The sequence below is a fragment of the Oncorhynchus mykiss genome, chromosome Y (genome assembly GCF_013265735.2).
Source record: "Oncorhynchus mykiss isolate Arlee chromosome Y, USDA_OmykA_1.1, whole genome shotgun sequence".
In the NCBI taxonomy this organism is placed as follows: domain Eukaryota; kingdom Metazoa; phylum Chordata; class Actinopteri; order Salmoniformes; family Salmonidae; genus Oncorhynchus; species Oncorhynchus mykiss.
The window spans coordinates 11746452-11757400 of record NC_048593.1 but is presented as its reverse complement, the minus strand read 5'-3'; the positions used below and the strand labels follow the sequence as shown (position 1 = coordinate 11757400).

Genomic DNA, 10949 nt, shown 5'->3' with positions numbered 1-10949 from the left:
TGATGCTGTGGGAGTGTTTTGCTGGTGTCACTGTCAGTGATTTATTTAAAATTCAAGGCACACTTCACCCTTTTCCAACAGGACAATGACCCAACACACCTCCAGGCTGTGTAAGGGCTATTTGACCAAGGAGAGTGATGGAGTGCTGCATCTGATGAACTGGCCTCCACAATCACCCGACCTCAACCCAATTGAGATGGTTTGGGATGAATTGGACTGCAGAGTGAAGGAAAAGCAGTCAACAAGTGCTCAGCATATGAGGGAACTCCTTCAAGACTGTTGGAAAAGCATTCCAGGTGAAGCTGGTTGAGACAATGCCAAGAGTGTGCAAAGCTGTCATCAAGGCAAAGGGTGGCTACTTTGAAGAATCAAAAATATGAAATATATTTTGGTTGGTTTAGCACTTTTTTGGTTACCACATGATTCCATATGTGTTATCTCATAGTTTTGACATCTTCACTATTATTCTACAATGTAAAAATATAGAACAAAACCCTTGAATGAGTGGGTGTGTCCAAACTTTTGACTGGTAGTGTATACACACACACATATATATATATTAATTTTTTGCTACTGTAGGTATTTTTCATCCTATAACTTGTTCTCCGTCTTCTTTATAAATAGTGACCCAACATTTTCAGCACTTTATTTTCCTGACCGTTCAAAACTCATTTTCTCATGTGTCTCTCTTGTGCAGCAGACATATAGTAAGCAATATGTTTGGAACACAAAACTGCAATACAATCACAGTATCGAATCCTAATACATATAGAGTAATGCGAATGGCTATACTTATTGTATCGGCAACTAAGTATTGTGATAAATATCGTATCGTGAGGTCCCTGGCAATGCCCAGCCCTTGTGTGTGTGAATGTGTGTGAGCGTTTGTGTGCATGAGTGGGTGTGTGCTTGTGTGTGTTGTGTTGATGGTGAGGGGTGTTTGTGTGGGTGTTTTGTTGATGGTGGTGGAAAACACTGTCTCAGACACCGCTCTAGAATCTCCCATTAGTGTTGAATTGAGATCTGACACACACACACACACACACACACACACACACACACACACACACACACACACACACACACCTTTGAGATGCATCTTTCAAAGTCCCTGAGATATCTTCTTCTTAACATAGTAGCGAAGATGATAGGTAACTGGGCATTATTATACATGACCCTATGCATGATGGGATGCTAATTGCTTAATTAACTCAGGAACCACACCTGTGTGGAAGGAAGCACCTGCTTTCAATATACTTTCTATCCCTCAACTCCCTGGCCTATAGGTTCTTTAAGCTTGTCTTAAGTAGCTAGACACAGGCAGAGCACACATGGTTTATAGCGTCCAACACACACACACACACACACACACACGGTTCCCAGCTTACAGTCAGAGGCAAGGCTGAAGGAGAATGGAAGGGGGAAAGAGAGAAAGGGATCAGGCTTGTCAATGACAAGATGACAAGTAGAGAGTTGGCTAACTCTCATGAAAAAGCCCTACAGAATTACTGCACCAAACGTATTTGTGCAGTAGTGACAATGCAGAGACTGAGTAGTGAATGCATACTTTATGCACTACCCTAGATAAGTAGAGCTGTGTGGTGTTCAGTAGGAAGACAGTAGTGTTTCCAGTGGGTAATCAGGTTACTTGACGTTGGTAGTAAATAGGTAGTCAAAGCACTACAGCTTTACTACACAGGCTATTCAACAGTCATCAGGTAGAGTTTTTATTACCTGATGTATCATAACACCACAGCCAGACTACACCGACTTTTCGTGACTGCAGAAGAAGACAAAACAGGAAGTAGTTGGTTGTCGTTACTGTTTACTGTTTTTGACAATCCCGAATGCAATCACCTTCCATCCTCCGTCATCCTGTCTTTCATAGACCTTACGCTGGCACCATCTGTAAATTCAACTTCCCTTTATGACTACTTTCACGAATACCTTCACGTCATTGTTCAGCCGTTTGTATAACTTTTGACAACATCAAAAAGATTTCTAGCCAAAACGCTCTTAGCCGTTAGCCAGCGTCATAGAGGTGTATTGAGTTTAGCCTACCTGTTTGCTAGCCCCATTGAATTGTAGCTATGTCGACTCTGTTTTCGTCATGCTAGCTGACGAGCGTGTTCGTATGCAAATGCACAGTATGTTCTTATCGTGTACTTACCCATTCTACTTACCTCTTTCGACCTGTTGCCAAGGAGCCCCTTGACAGAAGAAGACTGGAGGCCATTGTTAGTAAGATTAAAAAATGTTTATCAGATGTTTTTTTCTGTGTTGTCTTTATGTGACCTCTGTTAGCCAATGATTGATAATGGCTTAGAATTGGTCGTCTCTTGTCCCTTGTCGTTATTTTCTAAAAAGGTTACATGGTGGGGAAAATGTGGCTGCAACAACAAAAGACGACGTGAATATAGTTCAGTCAACGCTGAATGAAGACACGGTCTCAAAGGGACAAGAGCAAAATAAGTGTAAATATGTCATTGAATATGTCATTCATTTAATCAAAACAAATTGCAATAAAGTTTGCATGAGCTTATTATTGCTTGTTTGGGGATATAACTTACAGTTAGAAACGTGAGGAAATAACATGGAGCGATTTTGAATGGGTAAACAGTAGTCACATGTTTTAAATAGTCATTCCAAAGGATTTATGTAGAAAATTATTAAGGATCAGGATCACTTCAGTAGTGATACAACACCACACACACAGATGGCACTGGTAGTAGTAACTCAATATGGATTGAGTATGCAGACAGCAGCAATGGGTAGGAATTCAATAGTGAACATGTAGGAATTGTGTAGGTATGTGTAGGTTTTAAGTAGTAGATACCCAAAAGCTCAGTAGTTACATATTAAGGGAGAATTATGTTGTGATTTGAGTAGGAAATATGTAGTGTTCACCAGTAGCGAAACATTCCAATTCATAATTTATTACTACTTCAATTAATACATAAATCACTACTGGTTTACTACACATCTCAATAACAATCAAGTACTAAAACCGGTAGATTTTGTGTAGTAGTGATGAGTAGTAATTCAGTAGTACTTGTTCATGAGGGAAAGCAGAAACAGACTGGTAACCGGGCTGTCATCAAAACTCCCTATCACGCTACACAACATACACTATATATACAAAAGTATGTGGACACCACATCAAATTTGTGGATTCGGCTATTTCAGCCACACCCATTGCTGACAGGTGGATAAAATCGAGCACACCGCCATGCAATCTCCATAGACAAACATTGGCAGAAGAATGGCCTTACTGAAAAGGTCAGTGACTTTCAACATGGCACCGTCATAGGATGGCACATTCCCTACAATTTCTGCCCTGCTAGAGCTGCCCCAGTCAACTGTAAGTGCTGTTATTGTGAAGTGGACATGTCTAGGAGCAACAACGGCCCAGCCACGAAGTGGTAGGTCACACAAGCTCAGAAAATGGGACCAACCCAAGCGTATAGCACGTAAAAATTGTCTGTTCTTGGTTGCAACACTCACTACCGAGTTCCAAACTGCTTCTGGAAGCAACGTCAGCACAATAACTGTTCATCAGAAGCTTCATTAAATTGGTTTCCATGGCCGAGCAGCCACACACAAGCCTAAGATCACCATGCGCAATGCCAAGTATCGGCTGGAGTGGTGTAAAGCTCGCCGCCATTGGACTCTGAAGCAGTGGAAACACGTTCTCTGGAGTGATGAATCACGCTTCACCATCTGTTATTCCAACGGACTAATCTGGGTTTGGCGGATGCCAGGATAACGCTACCTGCCCCAATGCATAGTGCCAACTGTAAAGTTTGGTGTAGGAGGAATAATGGTCTGGGGCTGTTGTTCATGGTTCGGGCTAGGCCCCTTAGTCCCAGTGAAGGAAAATCTTAACAGTACAGCATACAATGACATTCTAGACGATTCTGGGCTTCCAACTTCGTGGCAACAGTTTGGGGAAGACGCTTTCCTTTTTCAGTATGACAATGCCCCTGTGCACAAAGCGAGGTCCATACAGAAATGGTTTGTCGAGATCGGTGTGGAATAAATCGACTGGCCTGCACAGAGCCCTGACCTCAACCCCATCGAACACTTTGGGGATGAATTGGAACGCCGACTGCGAGCCAGGCCTAATCACTCAACATCAGTGTCCAACCTCACTAATGCTATTGTGCCTGAAAGGAAGCAAGTACACACAACAATGTTCCAACAACCGTTACCCTACGAGTTTCGGAGCCTGCTGGTTTTCTGTTCTATCTGATAATTAATTGCACACACCTGGTGTGCCAGGTCTAAATCAGTCCCTAATTAGAGGGGAACAATGAAAAAAATGCAGTGGAACTGGCTTCAAGGTCCAGAGTTGAGTTTGAGAGATCTAGCCTTCCCAGAAGAGTGGAGGCTGTTATCGCAGCAAAGGGGTGTACCAACTCCATATTAATGCCCATGATTTTAGAAGATGAGATGTTCGACGCGCAGGTGTCCACATACTTTTGTTTGTGTAGTGTAGCATCCCAAACCCCTATCCCCTATCCCTTATGCCCATGTGGAGAGCAGAGATGATGTGATATGTAATAACATGGTGATAGCACCAACGTACCCCCATCCCTAGCTGGAGGAGAATAGAGCCTGATCTGTACAGACTCCTCAGTAAACTGACCAAGAAAGGCACATTTCAAACACAGATCTTCTATACAGTATATGTCAGCACCAGATATAATCAAGCTAGCTAGGGCATAATGTCCAATCAAAACAAGGCCCAACATGCCAAACAGGACACATTACTTCTGTGCTCTCATTCATTTAGTCAGTCAGTCATGCAGATAGTGAGGCTGTTTCAGGAAACACCATACTCCTCTGCTTTTGAGTAAATATAGAACATTCCTTGTTGAGTCAACTCCGAATTATATAAACTGTGGGTGTTGATACTGAGCATGGAGTTCTGCATGCGAGGGAAGCTTGCTTTTGACCTAAACACTGTGTGTGTGCCTGTGTGTGTTTGCTAGATTTTTTTCTCCCAGCATGTGTGTTCCCTCTAAGACAACATGATGTAGAGCCCACCTGTAAACCAAACCGGGAAGATGGCAGGCTTCCACCCGATTCCTCCTTCCACACACACACACACACACATTTCCTCATCTATAAATAGCTTACACGTAACCAGCGGGGCTCCAAAAATAAAATAATGAACTTTTTACCCCAAAACAAAGCAGAGCGGCCTGTATCTAGTTCACACTAAGACAGAGAGAGACAGAAACAGACATAGCCAGTGGAACTAGAGAAAAGAGATGGACACATAACAGACTCCCTATTTTCCCCTAACACCCTCTCAACGCCCACTCTCACAACAATCACGGTACCCCTTCTCTGTCACAAACTTAAAAACCCACCATCGCAGTGTGCCAAAGATGGGCCTTTCTCTATGTAGAGGGATGATTCAGAGTCCTCATTTACCCCCATGCTGTGTACGTGTGTGTATTCTGGGGAAAGAGATGGACAGACAGAAGGACCAAACAGAAACAGACGGGCGGTTCAGGCAAATGCCAGTGGGCTGATCTAAATTGGAGTGTTTGTTTGCATAGAATTATCATTATTTGGCTAATAATGAGGGCCTAAAGGAAACAAATGGGCTGGGGTATTAGAAATCACTGGGTGGATTTTTTTTATCCCAGTCCATCCCTGGACCAGAGACACACAGTCCAATAGATAGACAGGGTAGACAGAAGGTGTAAGTGTGTATTTTGAGGCTGGATAGAGCGAGAGCGACAGACAGTGGGTGCTGGGGTGGCAATGCCCTTGTATATCTTGGCAGGACAACCTACATGCCAGTGTCAGAGGGGCAGGGGTAGTGGGGGGTAGACGGATGGGTGCCGGGCAGGGGGTAGATAGGGAACGGGAGGGGTAGAGGGCTGGGGGCGGAGGAGTGCACGTAGACGAGTCTCAAAGGGGTGTATGGAAGCCCCCAGACATAGAGCCTGCGTGGACTTCATCACGGCGCTACGAGCACCGAAAACAACGTAGTTCCTCTATTACCTTGTCAGGAGGAAAATAACAAGTAAAAGGGACATGACTTGGATCGGTGTCCTACAGCTCTACCAAGCTGGCCAGTAGATGCTGTAACCCCACCACCACCATTCTCCACTATGGGCACATGACTCATTATAAATATTTCAGACTAGATTAGACTAGGGGGGGGGGGTTCTGATTAACACTACAGTAGCTACAGGCAACCAGCAGACAAAGACTCTGTATTAGACTCCCTAACTGGAGGATGGTGGATATAGACTCCCTAACTGGAGGATGGTGGATATAGACTCCCTAACTGGAGGATGGTGGATGTAGACTCCCTAACTGGAGGATGGTGGATGTAGACTCCCTAACTGGAGGATGGTGGATGTAGACTCCCTAACTGGAGGATGGTGGATATAGACTCCCTAACTGGAGGATGGTGGATATAGACTCCCTAACTGGAGGATGGTGGATATAGACTCCCTAACTGGAGGATGGTGGATGTAGACTCCCTAACTGGAGGATGGTGGATGTAGACTCCCTAACTAGAGGATGGTGGATGTAGACTCCCTAACTGGAGGATGGTGGATGTAGACTCCCTAACTGGAGGATGGTGGATGTAGACTCCCTAACTGGAGAATGGTGGATGTAGACTCCCTAACTGGAGGATGGTGGATATAGACTCCCTAACTGGAGAATGGTGGATGTAGACTCCCTAACTGGAGGATGGTGGATGCAACACCACACAGTAAGTAAGTTGTTTACCAAGGTGGCAGATGACACTGTACTCGCTAGAAAACAAGTGTTCGGGCAAAATTCAGACATATCAGAGTTAAGGCCCGCATGGGGACCACCCAGCAAATCCTCTGCAATGTGCTTTTAAATAAACTACAGTTTGGGTTGTGAATTCTTCAGGTCTTAAGAGAGGAGGGAGGCCCAAGGTGTTTGCTGGTTTTCTACCTCGTTAAATTCCAGTCAATCAGTACAACTGATCAAGTAGAATGGCAGCGAGAAATGGAAACTGTCAGGACTGCGGAACTCCAGAGCCTCCATTGTGCAGCCCTGACCAGTCAAGTGTTCCCACTCCCAGCCATGTGTTGGTTTAGAAAGCTGAGATGTGGCAGCCAGGTGAGGCTAGCCTTTAGTCTGTAATCCACTTGTAAACTGCCTGCTCTCTCTGACTTAATGGGAGAGCCAGAACAGAAACTAGAGGCTTATCCAGGGGACAGGAGCCAAGTATCAGGTGTTTTAGTGCTGGGATGGAACTAAAGCCTGCACACACTGTAGCTCTCCAGCTGGACCAGGGGGCAGAGCTGGAGAACACACCCCTCAAGGCCACATACTGTGCACTGCTCTAGCCTGGGATCAGGGTCATAATACCCAGTGACACTGTTGGCACAGGCCCCCTCACTTGTATTACTACACTAGAAAATATTATACACGAGTATTTTATTTTCTCAAAATGACTTTAAAGATACTGAATTTGTCCATCAGTGCTACACATTTCACTTTCTCTAACAGGTCTGAGATTCATTCACAAACACCTAAAGTATTGACCTCAATCAACTTTAAATTGACATGAACACAATACTTAAAATATGTAAGAAAAATAAACAAATCCGACTATACAATTCACATCTCTCTCACTGGGCTGTTGTATACTCTCTGAGTATTACACATCTATTCAATTATATGACAGACTCCTTCGCGCGTTTTATGGTCGAGTTCGGAGCGCAAACGCTGTGCGTATTCTGCCAATAGCACAAACTATCCCAACTGTAAACTTTCAAAGTGAATATAATGAATTAACTCACCGGACGCACTTACTGTAGCCTGCTCTTCATGAGGCTGCTCTGTCCGATATCAGTGTCCGTTTACGCAGGCGTTTTCACGAGCCTTGTCCGAATACAGTACAGCAGAAAAGTCTTCGTGTAAAGAGCCCCGTTAGACAAACGAATTCGCTTTAAATCCAGAATGGCAATAGCCTACTATTAATCATACGAACACAGTGATGGAAATGGCAACTGGCAACATTGAAACTCTCTTCTCCACTCCAGATTTGAAATGAAGAGGAAGGGAGTCGTGCTACGCAGTCTCTCAGTGTGAGTGAGTGATTTGCCCGGTGAAGGAACGGAGGAGGGGAAGGAAAGGGGGATAATACCGCTAATGTTTGTTTCCCGTCGGTGATGTGCCCATAGACACACTTTGATCGATCGCTCTCTCTTCCTCTCTCTCTCTCTCTCTCTCTCTCTCTAATCCATCAAATCCATGAACACGTTTGAAGGCCCTAGCGGGTGCACGCACACACACACACACACACACAGCCTATATGTCTGAAGTTTGTTCAGTCAACATATGTGCCAAATAAATAAACCACCCTAGTCCTAGTATAGAAGACTAAATTTCCTGTCTGGTTAAGCAGTGAAAACGTGGATATCTTACCAGTCAATTACTTGCACTTCCTTCTGTTCTGTCAAAGCTTCAGCCCCAGATCCTCCTGCATGCGTTTCAGGTTTCGGTTCTCTCTCTCCCCTTCTGGCTTTATCTCAATCTCTCTCTCATCTGTGTCAGTCAGTCTGTGTCTGAGTGTTTCATCAGGGTGGTCTCTAAGGGCCTCGGGTCCATTGGTTTACAGAGCACCTGGGAGAAACCGGAGAGAGACTGTATGAGACTGAAGCTGGTTCTAATATAACAGATTAAGATTAAGTTAACACACACACACACACCTGCTTTTAATCTTAAAACAGGTTATTAAACTCAAATGAATGTACATTTTCAGAGTAATACACTATCCCTTCCCTAGAATACACAGGGCAAACAGAAAGTTTGAAGTGTTGGTCTGTAGCTCACTGGTGCACTGCAGTGGAAGCTCTTGGAACTGCACCTGTTTACCAGTACGGTGCAGTTTTGGATGGGTGGATGGACTTACGAAATGTCCTACAACTCTATAGCGGGGGACTATTTCTCTCTGCTCTAACCCACTCTGCAGCTCACACACCGACACGCACACACACACACACAGACACGCACACACACCCATACAAACACACACACACACACACACGCACACACACACACCCATACAAACACTTGCCCACACCTGCACACATATACTGTACACAAAAGCAAATAGTCCGTCTCTGGGGAGTGTTTTCACTGCACATGTGTTCCTGTAGTGTGTGTCTCATGGGGGTCTAGTTTGGTTGTTGGTGGTCTAGTGGAACGCCCAGTATGTTACCCCTGCTATGTATAATGGGTGAGCCTTAACCTTTTGTCGTGTTACAGGAAAAACAGCTGCGCAGTAGTCGTCGTCCTGCCACTGTGGGGACTATACACCCTGGGAAAAGATGCTGCTGCGTTTGTAGGCATCTCACCTGACAAGCCTGCTGTCATCGTTCCCTGTCACTCCCATCGCTCAGGCTGACACGCACAATGTAATCTGCCTGTTATTCATGTGAGACAGGCCTCTGAACAACAAAGGCACAGTAATCCCGGTATAATTTTTTTTTTTTTTACAACAATGAAAGTATGCCTCTGCAAACTCAGTATAATATGTGGAGATATTTCAAAGAATGCTTTCATGCTTTGAAGGGGCTCCCGAGTGGCGCAGCGGGCTAAGGAACTGCGTCTCGGTGCTTGAGGTGTCACTACAGACACCCTACTTTGATTCCAGGCTGGATCATAACTGGCCGTGATTGGGAGTCCCGCAGGGCGGCGACACAATTGGCCCAGTGTCGTCCGGGTTTGGCCGAGGTAGGCCGTCATTGAAAATAAGAATTTGTTCTTAACTGACTTGCCTAGTTAAATAAAGGTTAGAACCATATTCACTCCTCCGTCCCTTCCCTCATAGACACAAACACTAATGTGTATGTGGCATGTAGCTCCCTCAGACACAGCTGTGCTTGGTTCTGAGGCCAGGGTGTATGGCAGTGTTAGGGCAGTACCACCAGAGATATTTTAAGCTCTGATTCACTCCAGAATTTCAGTACGGACACGCTGAACAACAGTGACAGCCAGGCAGACAGTGACTAACATTAGCTATGGAATTGTTGCAGTTTATTGTATACAGTAGTTTGGCATCTAGAATCTACACCACAAACCCTGTCTGTCAGAGATGTGACATAACAAATTATACGAATATGACCAAGAGACTGTTAGGACGCTAAAGGCTACTTATGGTAAATACAGTCAACCTACTGTACTGCATCACACAGTAGACTGTCAGCCATGGTTATGACTGAAATACCAGTTTTATAACAAGATGCATTTGTTCAACGTTATTAGGAATAAAGCTAGAAGTAACCTAGAAACAAAGTTTAAGTATCAAAGGAACAGAGGTCAGAGATCATAGGCCAGTCAGAGAGGTGATGGGGGAGGGGCAGGGAGAGCCAAGATGGAGGGCCAATTACCAACCGTTACAGATCCACAAAACATTGTAGACTTGCTTAAATACAGTATATTAACACCACCATTGAATGTTGAGCTATATAGCTTGCTAAAAGTACAAGAGTGAATTTCAACCTTTTTGTCTTTTTTCATGGTCAAATGTATAACTTCATATATTTTTGTCTCTCTCTCTCTATCCTGGGCCAGTCCTGATTGACTACTGCAGCTGTGGCTGTGCTTCTCGCTATGGTCGGGCAGGCAGACACAGACAGACAGGCAGACCAGGGGAACCCAACCACACACAGAGGTGAGAGACGCTTGACTTTGGGAGGCATTACAAGTCCTTTCGATTTTCCTTTATAGTTTCTTGTCAGCAGATGAAGCCATACCACTGACCTTACCATGAGAAAACACCATAGAAGACATTTATGTTTTTGTGTCCATTTGCGTTGCGCTCACACACTTTCCTATAGACAGCACACACTCTCAAATGCGCTCTCGCACTCACAAACTCTTGTTTGATCATGTGGCACACACTCCTTTCTGCCCAAAACTAAACTAAATTG

General features: G+C 44.5%; 1 protein-coding gene across 4 annotated transcripts in view; it reads right to left on the bottom strand.

Moving 5' to 3' along the window:
• mef2ca (myocyte enhancer factor 2ca) overlaps positions 1–10949 on the bottom strand; it is a 29947-nt gene that overhangs the window by 18604 nt on the left and 394 nt on the right. For 3 of the 4 annotated variants that reach the window (XM_036967242.1, XM_036967244.1, XM_036967245.1), the window contains exon 2: positions 8440–8637. The gene's annotated coding sequence lies outside the window, so the exon portion shown is untranslated. Of the gene's footprint in view, positions 1–7811; positions 8131–8439; positions 8638–10949 lie in introns of those variants that run through there. The other variant, XM_036967243.1, reaches the window with a different exon arrangement.